This window comes from Dendrobates tinctorius, unplaced genomic scaffold (genome assembly GCF_039654945.1).
Source record: "Dendrobates tinctorius isolate UK_male_01 unplaced genomic scaffold, ASM3965494v1 ptg000251l, whole genome shotgun sequence".
Classification (NCBI taxonomy): domain Eukaryota; kingdom Metazoa; phylum Chordata; class Amphibia; order Anura; family Dendrobatidae; genus Dendrobates; species Dendrobates tinctorius.
This window is the reverse complement of record NW_027361918.1, coordinates 8156220-8175534: the sequence shown is the minus strand read 5'-3', so window position 1 is coordinate 8175534 and position 19315 is coordinate 8156220. Positions and strand designations below refer to the sequence as shown.

Here is a 19315-nt window from a genome sequence, read left to right as displayed (position 1 = left end):
TTTTCTAAATTTTTTTTTGCAATTGTCTCTTTCCCAACATTTTCAGTCCTTTCTTTTTTTGAGTTGGCCGGGGATCGAACCAGGGTCAACTGCCTGGGAATCAATGCTGATGTAAGCATTGATGTCATCTTGGTGAGCATAGTAGCTTTTCAAACAATAAGCGATAGTTTAATTCTAGAACAACTCATTGTATTTTGCGTTTAGTGGTGTTTTTAATCTTTATAACTTTTTTCGGTAAGACTTATGCTGTGATTTTTCTTCTTTGTCACACTTTAGCTACCTTTTTTGATTCAAAAAGTTCATTTTTGAGTTTTGGACAACGCCTTGCCTTTTTCTAAATTTTTTTACCAATTGTCTCTTTCCCAACATTTTCGGTCCTTTCTTTTTTTTAGTTAACACATTAGTAACTTTCACTGAGAAAACCAAAGTTGAGCAAATGGACTCATGCGTTGGTGGTCCCGGACCACCAAATGGACCCGGGTTCAATTCCCGGCCAAGGCAACAATTAAGGGTATTTTTTTTTTTTACTAACACGAAAAACTTTTTGCGGACAATTTTTGTAGTGTTATTGCAGAAAATGTAAAAACACAACAAGTTGCCGTAAGCGTTGGTGGTATAGTGGTGAGCATAGCTGCCTTCCAACCAGTTGACCCGAGTTTGATTCCCGGCCAACGCATTGCTTGTTTTTCACATTTGGTGTTTCGTTATTCTCATTAAACTTTCTTATTACAGTTTAGCAACCACCAAAATGAGAAAAAAGTAAAGAGAATATTTCTTAGCTTGTTCACCTTTCTCATCTAAACCATATAACAAATATGGTTTTCTACTCTTTTTGTTGCTGAAAACTTAGTAGGGTTAATCTGCAATACCAAAGCAATTCTAGTTTAAGCCCTCAAATACTGAGTTGGCCAGGGATCGAACCAGGGTCAACTGCCTGGGAATCAATGCTGATGTAAGCATTGATGTCATCTTGGTGAGCATAGTTGCTTTTCAAACAATAAGCGATAGTTTAATTCTAGAACAACTCATTGTATTTTGCGTTTAGTGGTGTTTTTAATCTTTTTAACTTTTTTCGGTAAGACTTATGCTGTGATTTTTCTTCTTTGTCACACTTTAGCTACCTTTTTTGATTCAAAAAGTTCATTTTTGAGTTTTGGACAACGCCTTGCCTTTTTCTAAATTTTTTTTTGCAATTGTCTCTTTCCCAACATTTTCAGTCCTTTCTTTTTTTGAGTTGGCCGGGGATCGAACCAGGGTCAACTGCCTGGGAATCAATGCTGATGTAAGCATTGATGTCATCTTGGTGAGCATAGTAGCTTTTCAAACAATAAGCGATAGTTTAATTCTAGAACAACTCATTGTATTTTGCGTTTAGTGGTGTTTTTAATCTTTATAACTTTTTTCGGTGAGACTTATGCTGTGATTTTTCTTCTTTGTCACACTTTAGCTACCTTTTTTGATTCAAAAAGTTCATTTTTGAGTTTTGGACAACGCCTTGCCTTTTTCTAAATTTTTTTAGCAATTGTCTCTTTCCCAACATTTTCGGTCCTTTCTTTTTTTTAGTTAACACATTAGTAACTTTCACTGACAAAACCAAAGTTGAGCAAATGGACTCATGCGTTGGTGGTCCCGGACCACCAAATGGACCCGGGTTCAATTCCCAGCCAAGGCAACAATTAAGGGTATTTTTTTTTTTTTACTAACACGAAAAACTTTTTGCGGACAATTTTTGTAGTGTTATTGCAGAAAATGTAAAAACACAACAAGTTGCCGTAAGCGTTGGTGGTATAGTGGTGAGCATAGCTACCTTCCAAGCAGTTGACCCGGGTTCGATTCCCGGCCAACGCATTGCTTGTTTTTCACATTTGGTGTTTCGTTATTCTCATTAAACTTTCTTCTTACAGTTTAGCAATCACCAAAATGAGAAAAAAGTAAAGAGAATATTTCTTAGCTTGTTCACCTTTCTCATCTAAACCATATAACAAAGATGGTTTTCTACTCTTTTTGTTGCTGAAAACTTAGTAGGGTTAATCTGCAATACCAAAGCAATTCTAGTTTAAGCCCTCAAATACTGAGTTGGCCAGGGATCGAACCAGGGTCAACTGCCTGGGAATCAATGCTGATGTAAGCATTGATGTCATCTTGGTGAGCATAGTTGCTTTTCAAACAATAAGCGATAGTTTAATTCTAGAACAACTCATTGTATTTTGCGTTTAGTGGTGTTTTTAATCTTTTTAACTTTTTTCGGTAAGACTTATGCTGTGATTTTTCTTCTTTGTCACACTTTAGCTACCTTTTTTGATTCAAAAAGTTCATTTTTGAGTTTTGGACAACGCCTTGCCTTTTTCTAAATTTTTTTTTGCAATTGTCTCTTTCCCAACATTTTCAGTCCTTTCTTTTTTTGAGTTGGCCGGGGATCGAACCAGGGTCAACTGCCTGGGAATCAATGCTGATGTAAGCATTGATGTCATCTTGGTGAGCATAGTTGCTTTTCAAACAATAAGCGATAGTTTAATTCTAGAGCAACTCATTGTATTTTGCGTTTAGTGGTGTTTTTAATCTTTATAACTTTTTTCGGTAAGACTTATGCTGTGATTTTTCTTCTTTGTCACACTTTAGCTACCTTTTTTGATTCAAAAAGTTCATTTTTGAGTTTTGGACAACGCCTTGCCTTTTTCTAAATTTTTTTAGCAATTGTCTCTTTCCCAACATTTTCGGTCCTTTCTTTTTTTTAGTTAACACATTAGTAACTTTCACTGACAAAACCAAAGTTGAGCAAATGGACTCATGCGTTGGTGGTCCCGGACCACCAAATGGACCCGGGTTCAATTCCCAGCCAAGGCAACAATTAATGGTATTTTTTTTTTTTTACTACCACGAAAAACTTTTTGCGGACAATTTTTGTAGTGTTATTGCAGAAAATGTAAAAACACAACAAGTTGCCGTAAGCATTGGTGGTATAGTGGTGAGCATAGCTGCCTTCCAAGCAGTTGACCCGGGTTCGATTCCCGGCCAACGCATTGCTTGTTTTTCACATTTGGTGTTTCGTTATTCTCATTAAACTTTCTTCTTACAGTTTAGCAACCACCAAAATGAGAAAAAAGTAAAGAGAATATTTCTTAGCTTGTTCACCTTTCTCATCTAAACCATATAACAAAGATGGTTTTCTACTCTTTTTGTTGCTGAAAACTTAGTAGGGTTAATCTGCAATACCAAAGCAATTCTAGTTTAAGCCCTCAAATACTGAGTTGGCCAGGGATCGAACCAGGGTCAACTGCCTGGGAATCAATGCTGATGTAAGCATTGATGTCATCTTGGTGAGCATAGTTGCTTTTCAAACAATAAGCGATAGTTTAATTCTAGAACAACTCATTGTATTTTGCGTTTAGTGGTGATTTTAATCTTTTTAACTTTTTTCGGTAAGACTTATGCTGTGATTTTTCTTCTTTGTCACACTTTAGCTACCTTTTTTGATTCAAAAAGTTCATTTTTGAGTTTTGGACAACGCCTTGCCTTTTTCTAAATTTTTTTTTGCAATTGTCTCTTTCCCAACATTTTCAGTCCTTTCTTATTTTGAGTTGGCCGGGGATCGAACCAGGGTCAACTGCCTGGGAATCAATGCTGATGTAAGCATTGATGTCATCTTGGTGAGCATAGATGCTTTTCAAACAATAAGCGATAGTTTAATTCTAGAACAACTCATTGTATTTTGCGTTTAGTGGTGTTTTTAATCTTTTTAACTTTTTTCGGTAAGACTTATGCTGTGATTTTTCTTCTTTGTCACACTTTAGCTACCTTTTTTGATTCAAAAAGTTCATTTTTGAGTTTTGGACAACGCCTTGCTTTTTTCTAAATTTTTTTTTGCAATTGTCTCTTTCCCAACATTTTCAGTCCTTTCTTTTTTTGAGTTGGCCGGGGATCGAACCAGGGTCAACTGCCTGGGAATCAATGCTGATTTAAGCATTGATGTCATCTTGGTGAGCATAGTTGCTTTTCAAACAATAAGCGATAGTTTAATTCTAGAACAACTCATTGTATTTTGCGTTTAGTGGTGTTTTTAATCTTTTTAACTTTTTTCGGTAAGACTTATGCTGTGATTTTTCTTCTTTGTCACACTTTAGCTACCTTTTTTGATTCAAAAAGTTCATTTTTGAGTTTTGGACAACGCCTTGCCTTTTTCTAAATTTTTTTTTGCAATTGTCTCTTTCCCAACATTTTCAGTCCTTTCTTTTTTTGAGTTGGCCGGGGATCGAACCAGAGTCAACTGCCTGGGAATCAATGCTGATGTAAGCATTGATGTCATCTTGGTGAGCATAGTTGCTTTTCAAACAATAAGCGATAGTTTAATTCTAGAACAACTCATTGTATTTTGCGTTTAGTGGTGTTTTTAATCTTTATAACTTTTTTCGGTAAGACTTATGCTGTGATTTTTCTTCTTTGTCACACTTTAGCTACCTTTTTTGATTCAAAAAGTTCATTTTTGAGTTTTGGACAACGCCTTGCCTTTTTCTAAATTTTTTTAGCAATTGTCTCTTTCCCAACATTTTCGGTCCTTTCTTTTTTTTAGTTAACACATTAGTAACTTTCACCGACAAAACCAAAGTTGAGCAAATGGACTCATGCGTTGGTGGTCCCGGACCACCAAATGGACCCGGGTTCAATTCCCATCCAAGGCAACAATTCAGGTTTTTTTTTTTTTTTACTAACACGAAAAACTTTTTGCGAACAATTTTTGTAGTGTTATTGCAGAAAATGTAAAAACACAATAAGTTGCCGTAAGCGTTGGTGGTATAGTGGTGAGCATAGCTGCCTTCCAACCAGTTGACCCGGGTTTGATTCCCGGCCAACGCATTGCTTGTTTTTCACATTTGGTGTTTCGTTATTCTCATTAAACTTTCTTATTACAGTTTAGCAACCACCAAAATGAGAAAAAAGAAAAGAGAATATTTCTTAGCTTGTTCACCTTTCTCATCTAAACCATATAACAAAGATGGTTTTCTACTCTTTTTGTTGCTGAAAACTTAGTAGGGTTAATCTGCAATACCAAAGCAATTCTAGTTTAAGCCCTCAAATACTGAGTTGGCCAGGGATCGAACCAGGGTCAACTGCCTGGGAATCAATGCTGATGTAAGCATCGATGTCATCTTGGTGAGCATAGTTGCTTTTCAAACAATAAGCGATAGTTTAATTCTAGAACAACTCATTGTATTTTGCGTTTAGTGGTGTTTTTAATCTTTTTAACTTTTTTCGGTAAGACTTATGCTGTGATTTTTCTTCTTTGTCACACTTTAGCTACCTTTTTTGATTCAAAAAGTTCATTTTTGAGTTTTGGACAACGCCTTGCTTTTTTCTAAATTTTTTTTGCAATTGTCTCTTTCCCAACATTTTCAGTCCTTTCTTTTTTTGAGTTGGCCGGGGATCGAACCAGGGTCAACTGCCTGGGAATCAATGCTGATGTAAGCATTGATGTCATCTTGGTGAGCATAGTAGCTTTTCAAACAATAAGCGATAGTTTAATTCTAGAACAACTCATTGTATTTTGCGTTTAGTGGTGTTTTTAATCTTTATAACTTTTTTCGGTAAGACTTATGCTGTGATTTTTCTTCTTTGTCACACTTTAGCTACCTTTTTTGATTCAAAAAGTTCATTTTTGAGTTTTGGACAACGCCTTGCCTTTTTCTAAATTTTTTTAGCAATTGTCTCTTTCCCAACATTTTCGGTCCTTTCTTTTTTTTAGTTAACACATTAGTAACTTTCACTGACAAAACCAAAGTTGAGCAAATGGACTCATGCGTTGGTGGTCCCGGGCCACCAAATGGACCCGGGTTCAATTCCCAGCCAAGGCAACAATTAAGGGTATTTTTTTTTTTACTAACACGAAAAACTTTTTGCGGACAATTTTTGTAGTGTTATTGCAGAAAATGTAAAAACACAACAAGTTGCTGTAAGCGTTGGTGGTATAGTGGTGAGCATAGCTGCCTTCCAACCAGTTGACCCGAGTTTGATTCCCGGCCAACGCATTGCTTGTTTTTCACATTTGGTGTTTCGTTATTCTCATTAAACTTTCTTATTACAGTTTAGCAACCACAAAAATTAAAAAAAAAGTAAAGAGAATATTTCTTAGCTTGTTCACCTTTCTCATCTAAACCATATAACAAAGATGGTTTTCTACTCTTTTTGTTGCTGAAAACTTAGTAGGGTTAATCTGCAATACCAAAGCAATTCTAGTTTAAGCCCTCAAATACTGAGTTGGCCAGGGATCGAACCAGGGTCAACTGCCTGGGAATCAATGCTGATGTAAGCATTGATGTCATCTTGGTGAGCATAGTTGCTTTTCAAACAATAAGCGATAGTTTAATTCTAGAACAACTCATTGTATTTTGCGTTAAGTGGTGTTTTTAATCTTTTTAACTTTTTTCGGTAAGACTTATGCTGTGATTTTTCTTCTTTGTCACACTTTAGCTACCTTTTTTGATTCAAAAAGTTCATTTTTGAGTTTTGGACAACGCCTTGCCTTTTTCTAAATTTTTTTTTGCAATTGTCTCTTTCCCAACATTTTCAGTCCTTTCTTTTTTTGAGTTGGCCGGGGATCGAACCAGGGTCAACTGCCTGGGAATCAATGCTGATGTAAGCATTGATGTCATCTTGGTGAGCATAGTAGCTTTTCAAACAATAAGCGATAGTTTAATTCTAGAACAACTCATTGTATTTTGCGTTTAGTGGTGTTTTTAATCTTTATAACTTTTTTCGGTAAGACTTATGCTGTGATTTTTCTTCTTTGTCACACTTTAGCTACCTTTTTTGATTCAAAAAGTTCATTTTTGAGTTTTGGACAACGCCTTGCCTTTTTCTAAATTTTTTTAGCAATTGTCTCTTTCCCAACATTTTCGGTCCTTTCTTTTTTTTAGTTAACACATTAGTAACTTTCACTGACAAAACCAAAGTTGAGCAAATGGACTCATGCGTTGGTGGTCCCGGACCACCAAATGGACCCGGGTTCAATTCCCAGCCAAGGCAACAATTAAGGGTATTTTTTTTTTTTTACTAACACGAAAAACTTTTTGCGGACAATTTTTGTAGTGTTATTGCAGAAAATGTAAAAACACAACAAGTTGCCGTAAGCGTTGGTGGTATAGTGGTGAGCATAGCTACCTTCCAAGCAGTTGACCCGGGTTCGATTCCCGGCCAACGCATTGCTTGTTTTTCACATTTGGTGTTTCGTTATTCTCATTAAACTTTCTTCTTACAGTTTAGCAACCACCAAAATGAGAAAAAAGTAAAGAGAATATTTCTTAGCTTGTTCACCTTTCTCATCTAAACCATATAACAAAGATGGTTTTCTACTCTTTTTGTTGCTGAAAACTTAGTAGGGTTAATCTGCAATACCAAAGCAATTCTAGTTTAAGCCCTCAAATAATGAGTTGGCCAGGGATCGAACCAGGGTCAACTGCCTGGGAATCAATGCTGATGTAAGCATTGATGTCATCTTGGTGAGCATAGTTGCTTTTCAAACAATAAGCGATAGTTTAATTCTAGAACAACTCATTGTATTTTGCGTTTAGTGGTGTTTTTAATCTTTTTAACTTTTTTCGGTAAGACTTATGCTGTGATTTTTCTTCTTTGTCACACTTTAGCTACCTTTTTTGATTCAAAAAGTTCATTTTTGAGTTTTGGACAACGCCTTGCCTTTTTCTAAATTTTTTTTTGCAATTGTCTCTTTCCCAACATTTTCAGTCCTTTCTTTTTTTGAGTTGGCCGGGGATCGAACCAGGGTCAGCTGCCTGGGAATCAATGCTGATGTAAGCATTGATGTCATCTTGGTGAGCATAGTTGCTTTTCAAACAATAAGCGATAGTTTAATTCTAGAACAACTCATTGTATTTTGCGTTTAGTGGTGTTTTTAATCTTTTTAACTTTTTTCGGTAAGACTTATGCTGTGATTTTTCTTCTTTGTCACACTTTAGCTACCTTTTTTGATTCAAAAAGTTCATTTTTGAGTTTTGGACAACGCCTTGCCTTTTTCTAAATTTTTTTAGCAATTGTCTCTTTCCCAACATTTTCGGTCCTTTCTTTTTTTTAGTTAACACATTAGTAACTTTCACCGACAAAACCAAAGTTGAGCAAATGGACCACCAAATGGACCCGGGTTCAATTCCCAGCCAAGGCAACAATTAAGGGTATTTTTTTTTTTTTACTAACACGAAAAACTTTTTGCGGACATTTTTTGTAGTGTTATTGCAGAAAATGTAAAAACACAACAAGTTGCCGTAAGCGTTGGTGGTATAGTGGTGAGCATAGCTGCCTTCCAAGCAGTTGACCCGGGGTCGATTCCCGGCCAACGCATTGCTTGTTTTTCACATTTGGTGTTTCGTTATTCTCATTAAACTTTCTTCTTACAGTTTAGCAACCACCAAAATGAGAAAAAAGTAAAGAGACTATTTCTTAGCTTGTTCACCTTTCTCATCTAAACCATATAACAAAGATGGTTTTCTACTCTTTTTGTTGCTGAAAACTTAGTAGGGTTAATCTGCAATACCAAAGCAATTCTAGTTTAAGCCCTCAAATACTGAGTTGGCCAGGGATCGAACCAGGGTCAACTGCCTGGGAATCAATGCTGATGTAAGCATTGATGTCATCTTGGTGAGCATAGTTGCTTTTCAAACAATAAGCGATAGTTTAATTCTAGAACAACTCATTGTATTTTGCGTTTAGTGGTGTTTTTAATCTTTTTAACTTTTTTCGGTAAGACTTATGCTGTGATTTTTCTTCTTTGTCACACTTTAGCTACCTTTTTTGATTCAAAAAGTTCATTTTTGAGTTTTGGACAACGCCTTGCCTTTTTCTAAATTTTTTTTTGCAATTGTCTCTTTCCCAACATTTTCAGTCCTTTCTTTTTTTGAGTTGGCCGGGGATCGAACCAGGGTCAACTGCCTGGGAATCAATGCTGATGTAAGCATTGATGTCATCTTGGTGAGCATAGTTGCTTTTCAAACAATAAGCGATAGTTTAATTCTAGAACAACTCATTGTATTTTGCGTTTAGTCGTGTTTTTAATCTTTATAACTTTTTTCGGTAAGACTTATGCTGTGATTTTTCTTCTTTGTCACACTTTAGCTACCTTTTTTGATTCAAAAAGTTCATTTTTGAGTTTTGGACAACGCCTTGCCTTTTTCTAAATTTTTTTAGCAATTGTCTCTTTCCCAACATTTTCGGTCCTTTCTTTTTTTTAGTTAACACATTAGTAACTTTCACCGACAAAACCAAAGTTGAGCAAATGGACTCATGCATTGGTGGTACAGTGGTGAGCATAGCTGCTTCCCAACCCGGGTTCAATTCCCAGCCAAGGCAACAAATAAGGGTATTTTTTTTTTTTTTACTACCACGAAAAACTTTTTGCGGACAATTTTTGTAGTGTTATTGCAGAAAATGTAAAAACACAACAAGTTGCCATAAGCGTTGGTGGTATAGTGGTGAGCATAGCTGCCTTCCAAGCAGTTGACCCGGGTTCGATTCCCGGCCAACGCATTGCTTGTTTTTCACATTTGGTGTTTCGTTATTCTCATTAAACTTTCTTCTTACAGTTTAGCAACCACCAAAATGAGAAAAAAGTAAAGAGAATATTTCTTAGCTTGTTCACCTTTCTCATCTAAACCATATAACAAAGATGGTTTTCTACTCTTTTTGTTGCTGAAAACTTAGTAGGGTTAATCTGCAATACCAAAGCAATTCTAGTTTAAGCCCTCAAATAATAAGTTGGCCAGGGATCGAACCAGGGTCAACTGCCTGGGAATCAATGCTGATGTAAGCATTGATGTCATCTTGGTGAGCATAGTTGCTTTTCAAACAATAAGCGATAGTTTAATTCTAGAACAACTCATTGTATTTTGCGTTTAGTGGTGTTTTTAATCTTTTTAACTTTTTTCGGTAAGAATTATGCTGTGATTTTTCTTCTTTGTCACACTTTAGCTACCTTTTTTGATTCAAAAAGTTCATTTTTGAGTTTTGGACAACGCCTTGCCTTTTTCTAAATTTTTTTTTGCAATTGTCTCTTTCCCAACATTTTCAGTCCTTTCTTTTTTTGAGTTGGCCGGGGATCGAACCAGGGTCAGCTGCCTGGGAATCAATGCTGATGTAAGCATTGATGTCATCTTGGTGAGCATAGTTGCTTTTCAAACAATAAGCGATAGTTTAATTCTAGAACAACTCATTGTATTTTGCGTTTAGTGGTGTTTTTAATCTTTATAACTTTTTTCGGTAAGACTTATGCTGTGATTTTTCTTCTTTGTCACACTTTAGCTACCTTTTTTGATTCAAAAAGTTCATTTTTGAGTTTTGGACAACGCCTTGCCTTTTTCTAAATTTTTTTAGCAATTGTCTCTTTCCCAACATTTTCGGTCCTTTCTTTTTTTTAGTTAACACATTAGTAACTTTCACCGACAAAACCAAAGTTGAGCAAATGGACTCATGCATTGGTGGTACAGTGGTGAGCATAGCTGCTTCCCAACCCGGGTTCAATTCCCAGCCAAGGCAACAAATAAGGGTATTTTTTTTTTTTTACTACCACGAAAAACTTTTTGCGGACAATTTTTGTAGTGTTATTGCAGAAAATGTAAAAACACAGCAAGTTGCCGTAAGCGTTGGTGGTATAGTGGTGAGCATAGCTGCCTTCCAAGCAGTTGACCCGGGTTCGATTCCCGGCCAACGCATTGCTTGTTTTTCACTTTTGGTTTTTCGTTATTCTCATTAAACTTTCTTCTTACAGTTTAGCAACCACCAAAATGAGAAAAAAGTAAAGAGAATATTTCTTAGCTTGTTCACCTTTCTCATCTAAACCATATAACAAAGATGGTTTTCTACTCTTTTTGTTGCTGAAAACTTAGTAGGGTTAATCTGCAATACCAAAGCAATTCTAGTTTAAGCCCTCAAATACTGAGTTGGCCAGTGATCGAACCAGGGTCAACTGCCTGGGAATCAATGCTGATGTAAGCATTGATGTCATCTTGGTGAGCATAGTTGCTTTTCAAACAATAAGCGATAGTTTAATTCTAGAACAACTCATTGTATTTTGCGTTTAGTGGTGTTTTTAATCTTTTTAACTTTTTTCGGTAAGACTTATGCTGTGATTTTTCTTCTTTGTCACACTTTAGCTACCTTTTTTGATTCAAAAAGTTCATTTTTGAGTTTTGGACAACGCCTTGCCTTTTTCTAAATTTTTTTTTGCAATTGTCTCTTTCCCAACATTTTCAGTCCTTTCTTTTTTTGAGTTGGCCGGGGATCGAACCAGGGTCAACTGCCTGGGAATCAATGCTGATGTAAGCATTGATGTCATCTTGGTGAGCATAGTTGCTTTTCAAACAATAAGCGATAGTTTAATTCTAGAACAACTCATTGTATTTTGCGTTTAGTGGTGTTTTTAATCTTTATAACTTTTTTCGGTAAGACTTATGCTGTGATTTTTCTTCTTTGTCACACTTTAGCTACCTTTTTTGATTCAAAAAGTTCATTTTTGAGTTTTGGACAACGCCTTGCCTTTTTCTAAATTTTTTTAGCAATTGTCTCTTTCCCAACATTTTCGGTCCTTTCTTTTTTTTAGTTAACACATTAGTAACTTTCACCGACAAAACCAAAGTTGAGCAAATGGACTCATGCATTGGTGGTACAGTGGTGAGCATAGCTGCTTCCCAACCCGGGTTCAATTCCCAGCCAAGGCAACAAATAAGGGTATTTTTTTTTTTTTACTACCACGAAAAACTTTTTGCGGACAATTTTTGTAGTGTTATTGCAGAAAATGTAAAAACACAACAAGTTGCCGTAAGCGTTGGTGGTATAGTGGTGAGCATAGCTGCCTTCCAAGCAGTTGACCCGGGTTCGATTCCCGGCCAAGGCATTGCTTGTTTTTCACTTTTGGTTTTTCGTTATTCTCATTAAACTTTCTTCTTACAGTTTAGCAACCACCAAAATGAGAAAAAAGTAAAGAGAATATTTCTTAGCTTGTTCACCTTTCTCATCTAAACCATATAACAAAGATGGTTTTCTACTCTTTTTGTTGCTGAAAACTTAGTAGGGTTAATCTGCAATACCAAAGCAATTCTAGTTTAAGCCCTCAAATACTGAGTTGGCCAGGGATCGAACCAGGGTCAACTGCCTGGGAATCAATGCTGATGTAAGCATTGATGTCATCTTGGTGAGCATAGTTGCTTTTCAAACAATAAGCGATAGTTTAATTCTAGAACAACTCATTGTATTTTGCGTTTAGTGGTGTTTTTAATCTTTTTAACTTTTTTCGGTAAGACTTATGCTGTGATTTTTCTTCTTTGTCACACTTTAGCTACCTTTTTTGATTCAAAAAGTTCATTTTTGAGTTTTGGACAACGCCTTGCCTTTTTCTAAATTTTTTTTTGCAATTGTCTCTTTCCCAACATTTTCAGTCCTTTCTTTTTTTGAGTTGGCCGGGGATCGAACCAGGGTCAACTGCCTGGGAATCAATGCTGATGTAAGCATTGATGTCATCTTGGTGAGCATAGTTGCTTTTCAAGCAATAAGCGATAGTTTAATTCTACAACAACTCATTGTATTTTGCGTTTAGTGGTGTTTTTAATCTTTATAACTTTTTTCGGTAAGACTTATGCTGTGATTTTTCTTCTTTGTCACACTTTAGCTACCTTTTTTGATTCAAAAAGTTCATTTTTGAGTTTTGGACAACGCCTTGCCTTTTTCTAAATTTTTTTAGCAATTGTCTCTTTCCCAACATTTTCGGTCCTTTCTTTTTTTTAGTTAACACATTAGTAACTTTCACCAACAAAACCAAAGTTGAGCAAATGGACTCATGCATTGGTGGTACAGTGGTGAGCATAGCTGCTTCCCAACCCGGGTTCAATTCCCAGCCAAGGCAACAAATAAGGGTATTTTTTTTTTTTACTAACACGAAAAACTTTTTGCGGACAATTTTTGTAGTGTTATTGCAGAAAATGTAAAAACACAACAAGTTGCCGTAAGTGTTGGTGGTATAGTGGTGAGCATAGCTGCCTTCCAAGCAGTTGACCCGGGTTCTATTCCCGGCCAACGCATTGCTTGTTTTTCTCATTTGGTGTTTCGTTATTCTCATTAAACTTTCTTCTTACAGTTTAGCAACCACCAAAATGAGAAAAAAGTAAAGAGAATATTTCTTAGCTTGTTCACCTTTCTCATCTAAACCATATAACAAAGATGGTTTTCTACTCTTTTTGTTGCTGAAAACTTAGTAGGGTTAATCTGCAATACCAAAGCAATTCTAGTTTAAGCCCTCAAATACTGAGTTGGCCAGGGATCGAACCAGGGTCAACTGCCTGGGAATCAATGCTGATGTAAGCATTGATGTCATCTTGGTGAGCATAGTTGCTTTTCAAACAATAAGCGATAGTTTAATTCTAGAACAACTCATTGTATTTTGCGTTTAGTGGTGTTTTTAATCTTTTTAACTTTTTTCGGTAAGACTTATGCTGTGATTTTTCTTCTTTGTCACACTTTAGCTACCTTTTTTGATTCAAAAAGTTCATTTTTGAGTTTTGGACAACGCCTTGCCTTTTTCTAAATTTTTTTTTGCAATTGTCTCTTTCCCAACATTTTCAGTCCTTTCTTTTTTTGAGTTGGCCGGGGATCGAACCAGGGTCAACTGCCTGGGAATCAATGCTGATGTAAGCATTGATGTCATCTTGGTGAGCATAGTTGCTTTTCAAACAATAAGCGATAGTTTAATTCTAGAACAACTCATTGTATTTTGCGTTTAGTGGTGTTTTTAATCTTTATAACTTTTTTCGGTAAGACTTATGCTGTGATTTTTCTTCTTTGTCACACTTTAGCTACCTTTTTTGATTCAAAAAGTTCATTTTTGAGTTTTGGACAACGCCTTGCCTTTTTCTAAATTTTTTTAGCAATTGTCTCTTTCCCAACATTTTCGGTCCTTTCTTTTTTTTAGTTAACACATTAGTAACTTTCACCGACAAAACCAAAGTTGAGCAAATGGACTCATGCATTGGTGGTACAGTGGTGAGCATAGCTGCTTCCCAACCCGTGTTCAATTCCCAGCCAAGGCAACAAATAAGGGTATTTTTTTTTTTTTACTACCACGAAAAAGTTTTTGCGGACAATTTTTGTAGTGTTATTGCAGAAAATGTAAAAACACAACAAGTTGCCGTAAGCGTTGGTGGTATAGTGGTGAGCATAGCTGCCTTCCAAGCAGTTGACCCGGGTTCGATTCCCGGCCAAGGCATTGCTTGTTTTTCACTTTTGGTTTTTCGTTATTCTCATTAAACTTTCTTCTTACAGTTTAGCAACCACCAAAATGAGAAAAAAGTAAAGAGAATATTTCTTAGCTTGTTCACCTTTCTCATCTAAACCATATAACAAAGATGGTTTTCTACTCTTTTTGTTGCTGAAAACTTAGTAGGGTTAATCTGCAATACCAAAGCAATTCTAGTTTAAGCCCTCAAATACTGAGTTGGCCAGGGATCGAACCAGGGTCAACTGCCTGGGAATCAATGCTGATGTAAGCATTGATGTCATCTTGGTGAGCATAGTTGCTTTTCAAACAATAAGCGATAGTTTAATTCTAGAACAACTCATTGTATTTTGCGTTTAGTGGTGTTTTTAATCTTTTTAACTTTTTTCGGTAAGACTTATGCTGTGATTTTTCTTCTTTGTCACACTTTAGCTACCTTTTTTGATTCAAAAAGTTCATTTTTGAGTTTTGGACAACGCCTTGCCTTTTTCTAAATTTTTTTTTGCAATTGTCTCTTTCCCAACATTTTCAGTCCTTTCTTTTTTTGAGTTGGCCGGGGATCGAACCAGGGTCAACTGCCTGGGAATCAATGCTGATGTAAGCATTGATGTCATCTTGGTGAGCATAGTTGCTTTTCAAGCAATAAGCGATAGTTTAATTCTACAACAACTCATTGTATTTTGCGTTTAGTGGTGTTTTTAATCTTTATAACTTTTTTCGGTAAGACTTATGCTGTGATTTTTCTTCTTTGTCACACTTTAGCTACCTTTTTTGATTCAAAAAGTTCATTTTTGAGTTTTGGACAACGCCTTGCCTTTTTCTAAATTTTTTTAGCAATTGTCTCTTTCCCAACATTTTCGGTCCTTTCTTTTTTTTAGTTAACACATTAGTAACTTTCACCAACAAAACCAAAGTTGAGCAAATGGACTCATGCATTGGTGGTACAGTGGTGAGCATAGCTGCTTCCCAACCCGGGTTCAATTCCCAGCCAAGGCAACAAATAAGGGTATTCTTTTTTTTTTACTAACACGAAAAACTTTTTGCGGACAATTTTTGTAGTGTTATTGCAGAAAATGTAAAAACACAACAAGTTGCCGTAAGTGTTGGTGGTATAGTGGTGAGCATAGCTGCCTTCCAAGCAGTTGACCCGGGTTCGATTCCCGGCCAACGCATTGCTTGTTTTTCTCATTTGGTGTTTCGTTATTCTCATTAAACTTTCTTCTTACAGTTTAGCAACCACCAAAATGAGAAAAAAGTAAAGAGAATATTTCTTAGCTTGTTCACCTTTCTCATCTAAACCATATAACAAAGATGGTTTTCTACTCTTTTTGTTGCCGAAAACTTAGTAGGGTTAATCTGCAATACCAAAGCAATTCTAGTTTAAGCCCTCAAATACTGAGTTGGCCAGGGATCGAACCAGGGTCAACTGCCTGGGAATCAATGCTGATGTAAGCATTGATGTCATCTTGGTGAGCATAGTTGCTTTTCAAACAATAAGCGATAGTTTAATTCTAGAACAACTCATTGTATTTTGCGTTTAGTCGTGTTTTTAATCTTTATAACTTTTTTCGGTAAGACTTATGCTGTGATTTTTCTTCTTTGTCACACTTTAGCTACCTTTTTTGATTCAAAAAGTTCATTTTTGAGGTTTGGACAACGCCTTGCCTTTTTCTAAATTTTTTTAGCAATTGTCTCTTTCCCAACATTTTCGGTCCTTTCTTTTTTTTAGTTAACACATTAGTAACTTTCACCGACAAAACCAAAGTTGAGCAAATGGACTCATGCATTGGTGGTACAGTGGTGAGCATAGCTGCTTCCCAACCCGGGTTCAATTCCCAGCCAAGGCAACAAATAAGGGTATTTTTTTTTTTTTTACTACCACGAAAAACTTTTTGCGGACAATTTTTGTAGTGTTATTGCAGAAAATGTAAAAACACAACAAGTTGCCGTAAGCGTTGGTGGTATAGTGGTGAGCATAGCTGCCTTCCAAGCAGTTGACCCGGGTTCGATTCCCGGCCAACGCATTGCTTGTTTTTCACATTTGGTGTTTCGTTATTCTCATTAAACTTTCTTCTTACAGTTTAGCAACCACCAAAATGAGAAAAAAGTAAAGAGAATATTTCTTAGCTTGTTCACCTTTCTCATCTAAACCATATAACAAAGATGGTTTTCTACTCTTTTTGTTGCTGAAAACTTAGTAGGGTTAATCTGCAATGCCAAAGCAATTCTAGTTTAAGCCCTCAAATAATGAGTTGGCCAGGGATCGAACCAGGGTCAACTGCCTGGGAATCAATGCTGATGTAAGCATTGATGTCATCTTGGTGAGCATAGTTGCTTTTCAAACAATAAGCGATAGTTTAATTCTAGAACAACTCATTGTATTTTGCGTTTAGTGGTGTTTTTAATCTTTTTAACTTTTTTCGGTAAGACTTATGCTGTGATTTTTCTTCTTTGTCACACTTTAGCTACCTTTTTTGATTCAAAAAGTTCATTTTTGAGTTTTGGACAACGCCTTGCCTTTTTCTAAATTTTTTTTTGCAATTGTCTCTTTCCCAACATTTTCAGTCCTTTCTTTTTTTGAGTTGGCCGGGGATCGAACCAGGGTCAACTGCCTGGGAATCAATGCTGATGTAAGCATTGATGTCATCTTGGTGAGCATAGTTGCTTTTCAAACAATAAGCGATAGTTTAATTCTAGAACAACTCATTGTATTTTGCGTTTAGTGGTGTTTTTAATCTTTATAACTTTTTTCGGTAAGACTTATGCTGTGATTTTTCTTCTTTGTCACACTTTAGCTACCTTTTTTGATTCAAAAAGTTCATTTTTGAGTTTTGGACAACGCCTTGCCTTTTTCTAAATTTTTTTAGCAATTGTCTCTTTCCCAACATTTTCGGTCCTTTCTTTTTTTTAGTTAACACATTAGTAACTTTCACCGACAAAACCAAAGTTGAGCAAATGGACTCATGCATTGGTGGTACAGTGGTGAGCATAGCTGCTTCCCAACCCGGGTTCAATTCCCAGCCAAGGCAACAAATAAGGGTATTTTTTTTTTTTTACTACCACGAAAAACTTTTTGCGGACAAGTTTTGTAGTGTTATTGCAGAAAATGTAAAAACACAACAAGTTGCCGTAAGCGTTGGTGGTATAGTGGTGAGCATAGCTGCCTTCCAAGCAGTTGACCCGGGTTCGATTCCCGGCCAACGCATTGCTTGTTTTTCACTTTTGGTTTTTCGTTATTCTCATTAAACTTTCTTCTTACAGTTTAGCAACCACCAAAATGAGAAAAAAGTAAAGAGAATATTTCTTAGCTTGTTCACCTTTCTCATCTAAACCATATAACAAAGATGGTTTTCTACTCTTTTTGTTGCTGAAAACTTAGTAGGGTTAATCTGCAATACCAAAGCAATTCTAGTTTAAGCCCTCAAATACTGAGTTGGCCAGGGATCGAACCAGGGTCAACTGCCTGGGAATCAATGCTGATGTAAGCATTGATGACATCTTGGTGAGCATAGTTGCTTTTCAAACAATAAGCGATAGTTTAATTCTAGAACAACTCATTGTATTTTGCGTTTAGTGGTGTTTTTAATCTTTATAACTTTTTTCGGTAAGACTTATGCTGTGATTTTTCTTCTTTGTCACACTTTAGCTACCTTTTTTGATTCAAAAAGTTCATTTTTGAGTTTTGGACAACGCCTTGCCTTTTTCTAAATTTTTTTAGCAATTGTCTCTTTCCCAACATTTTCGGTCCTTTCTTTTTTTTAGTTAACACATTAGTAACTTTCACCGACAAAACCAAAGTTGAGCAAATTAAGGGTATTTTTTTTTTTTACTAACACGAAAAACTTTTTGCGGACAATTTTTGTAGTGTTATTGCAGAAAATGTAAAAACACAACAAGTTGCCGTAAGCGTTGGTGGTATAGTTGTGAGCATAGCTTCCTTCCAAGCAGTTGACCCGGGTTCGATTCCCGGCCAACGCATTGCTTGTTTTTCTCATTTGGTGTTTCGTTATTCTCATTAAACTTTCTTCTTACAGTTTGGCAACCACCAAAATGAGAAAAAAGTAAAGAGAATATTTCTTAGCTTGTTCACCTTTCTCATCTAAACCATATAACAAAGATGGTTTTCTACTCTTTTTGTTGCTGAAAACTTAGTAGGGTTAATCTGCAATACCAAAGCAATTCTAGTTTAAGCCCTCAAATACTGAGTTGGCCAGGGATCGAACCAGGGTCAACTGCCTGGGAATCAATGCTGATGTAAGCATTGATGTCATGTTGGTGAGCATAGTTGCTTTTCAAACAATAAGCGATAGTTTAATTCTAGAACAACTCATTGTATTTTGCGTTTAGTGGTGTTTTTAATCTTTATAACTTTTTTCGGTAAGACTTATGCTGTGATTTTTCTTCTTTGTCACACTTTAGCTACCTTTTTTGATTCAAAAAGTTCATTTTTGAGTTTTGGACAACGCCTTGCCTTTTTCTAAATTTTTTTAGCAATTGTCTCTTTCCCAACATTTTCGGTCCTTTCTTTTTTTTAGTTAACACATTAGTAACTTTCACCGACAAAACCAAAGTTGAGCAAATTAAGGGTATTTTTTTTTTTTACTAACACGAAAAACTTTTTGCGGACAATTTTTGTAGTGTTATTGCAGAAAATGTAAAAACACAACAAGTTGCCGTAAGCGTTGGTGGTATAGTTGTGAGCATAGCTTCCTTCCAAGCAGTTGACCCGGGTTCGATTCCCGGCCAACGCATTGCTTGTTTTTCTCATTTGGTGTTTCGTTATTCTCATTAAACTTTCTTCTTACAGTTTGGCAACCACCAAAATGAGAAAAAAGTAAAGAGAATATTTCTTAGCTTGTTCACCTTTCTCATCTAAACCATATAACAAAGATGGTTTTCTACTCTTTTTGTTGCTGAAAACTTAGTAGGGTTAATCTGCAATACCAAAGCAATTCTAGTTTAAGCCCTCAAATACTGAGTTGGCCAGGGATCGAACCAGGGTCAACTGCCTGGGAATCAATGCTGATGTAAGCATTGATGTCATCTTGGTGAGCATAG

At 36.1% G+C, this 19315-nt stretch overlaps 11 non-coding genes across 11 annotated transcripts; all 11 read left to right on the top strand.

Annotated features, from left to right (window-relative positions):
• The first annotated feature begins 1776 nt into the window (after positions 1 to 1776).
• TRNAG-UCC (transfer RNA glycine (anticodon UCC)) lies at positions 1777 to 1848 on the top strand. Its single transcript has one exon. It is a non-coding gene; the product is annotated as a tRNA-Gly (tRNA).
• A 1100-nt stretch (positions 1849 to 2948) lies between these two features.
• On the top strand, positions 2949 to 3020 carry TRNAG-UCC (transfer RNA glycine (anticodon UCC)). The gene has a single exon. It is a non-coding gene; the product is annotated as a tRNA-Gly (tRNA).
• Positions 3021 to 7121: 4101 nt separating this feature from the next.
• TRNAG-UCC (transfer RNA glycine (anticodon UCC)) lies at positions 7122 to 7193 on the top strand. Its single transcript has one exon. It is a non-coding gene; the product is annotated as a tRNA-Gly (tRNA).
• A 1078-nt stretch (positions 7194 to 8271) lies between these two features.
• Positions 8272 to 8343, top strand: TRNAG-UCC (transfer RNA glycine (anticodon UCC)). Its single transcript has one exon. It is a non-coding gene; the product is annotated as a tRNA-Gly (tRNA).
• A 1110-nt stretch (positions 8344 to 9453) lies between these two features.
• TRNAG-UCC (transfer RNA glycine (anticodon UCC)) lies at positions 9454 to 9525 on the top strand. The gene has a single exon. It is a non-coding gene; the product is annotated as a tRNA-Gly (tRNA).
• Positions 9526 to 10634: 1109 nt separating this feature from the next.
• TRNAG-UCC (transfer RNA glycine (anticodon UCC)) lies at positions 10635 to 10706 on the top strand. Its single transcript has one exon. It is a non-coding gene; the product is annotated as a tRNA-Gly (tRNA).
• Positions 10707 to 11815: 1109 nt separating this feature from the next.
• Positions 11816 to 11887, top strand: TRNAG-UCC (transfer RNA glycine (anticodon UCC)). The gene has a single exon. It is a non-coding gene; the product is annotated as a tRNA-Gly (tRNA).
• A 2289-nt stretch (positions 11888 to 14176) lies between these two features.
• Positions 14177 to 14248, top strand: TRNAG-UCC (transfer RNA glycine (anticodon UCC)). Its single transcript has one exon. It is a non-coding gene; the product is annotated as a tRNA-Gly (tRNA).
• A 1109-nt stretch (positions 14249 to 15357) lies between these two features.
• Positions 15358 to 15429, top strand: TRNAG-UCC (transfer RNA glycine (anticodon UCC)). Its single transcript has one exon. It is a non-coding gene; the product is annotated as a tRNA-Gly (tRNA).
• Positions 15430 to 16209: 780 nt separating this feature from the next.
• On the top strand, positions 16210 to 16281 carry TRNAG-UCC (transfer RNA glycine (anticodon UCC)). The gene has a single exon. It is a non-coding gene; the product is annotated as a tRNA-Gly (tRNA).
• A 1109-nt stretch (positions 16282 to 17390) lies between these two features.
• TRNAG-UCC (transfer RNA glycine (anticodon UCC)) lies at positions 17391 to 17462 on the top strand. The gene has a single exon. It is a non-coding gene; the product is annotated as a tRNA-Gly (tRNA).
• The last annotated feature ends 1853 nt before the right edge of the window (positions 17463 to 19315 follow it).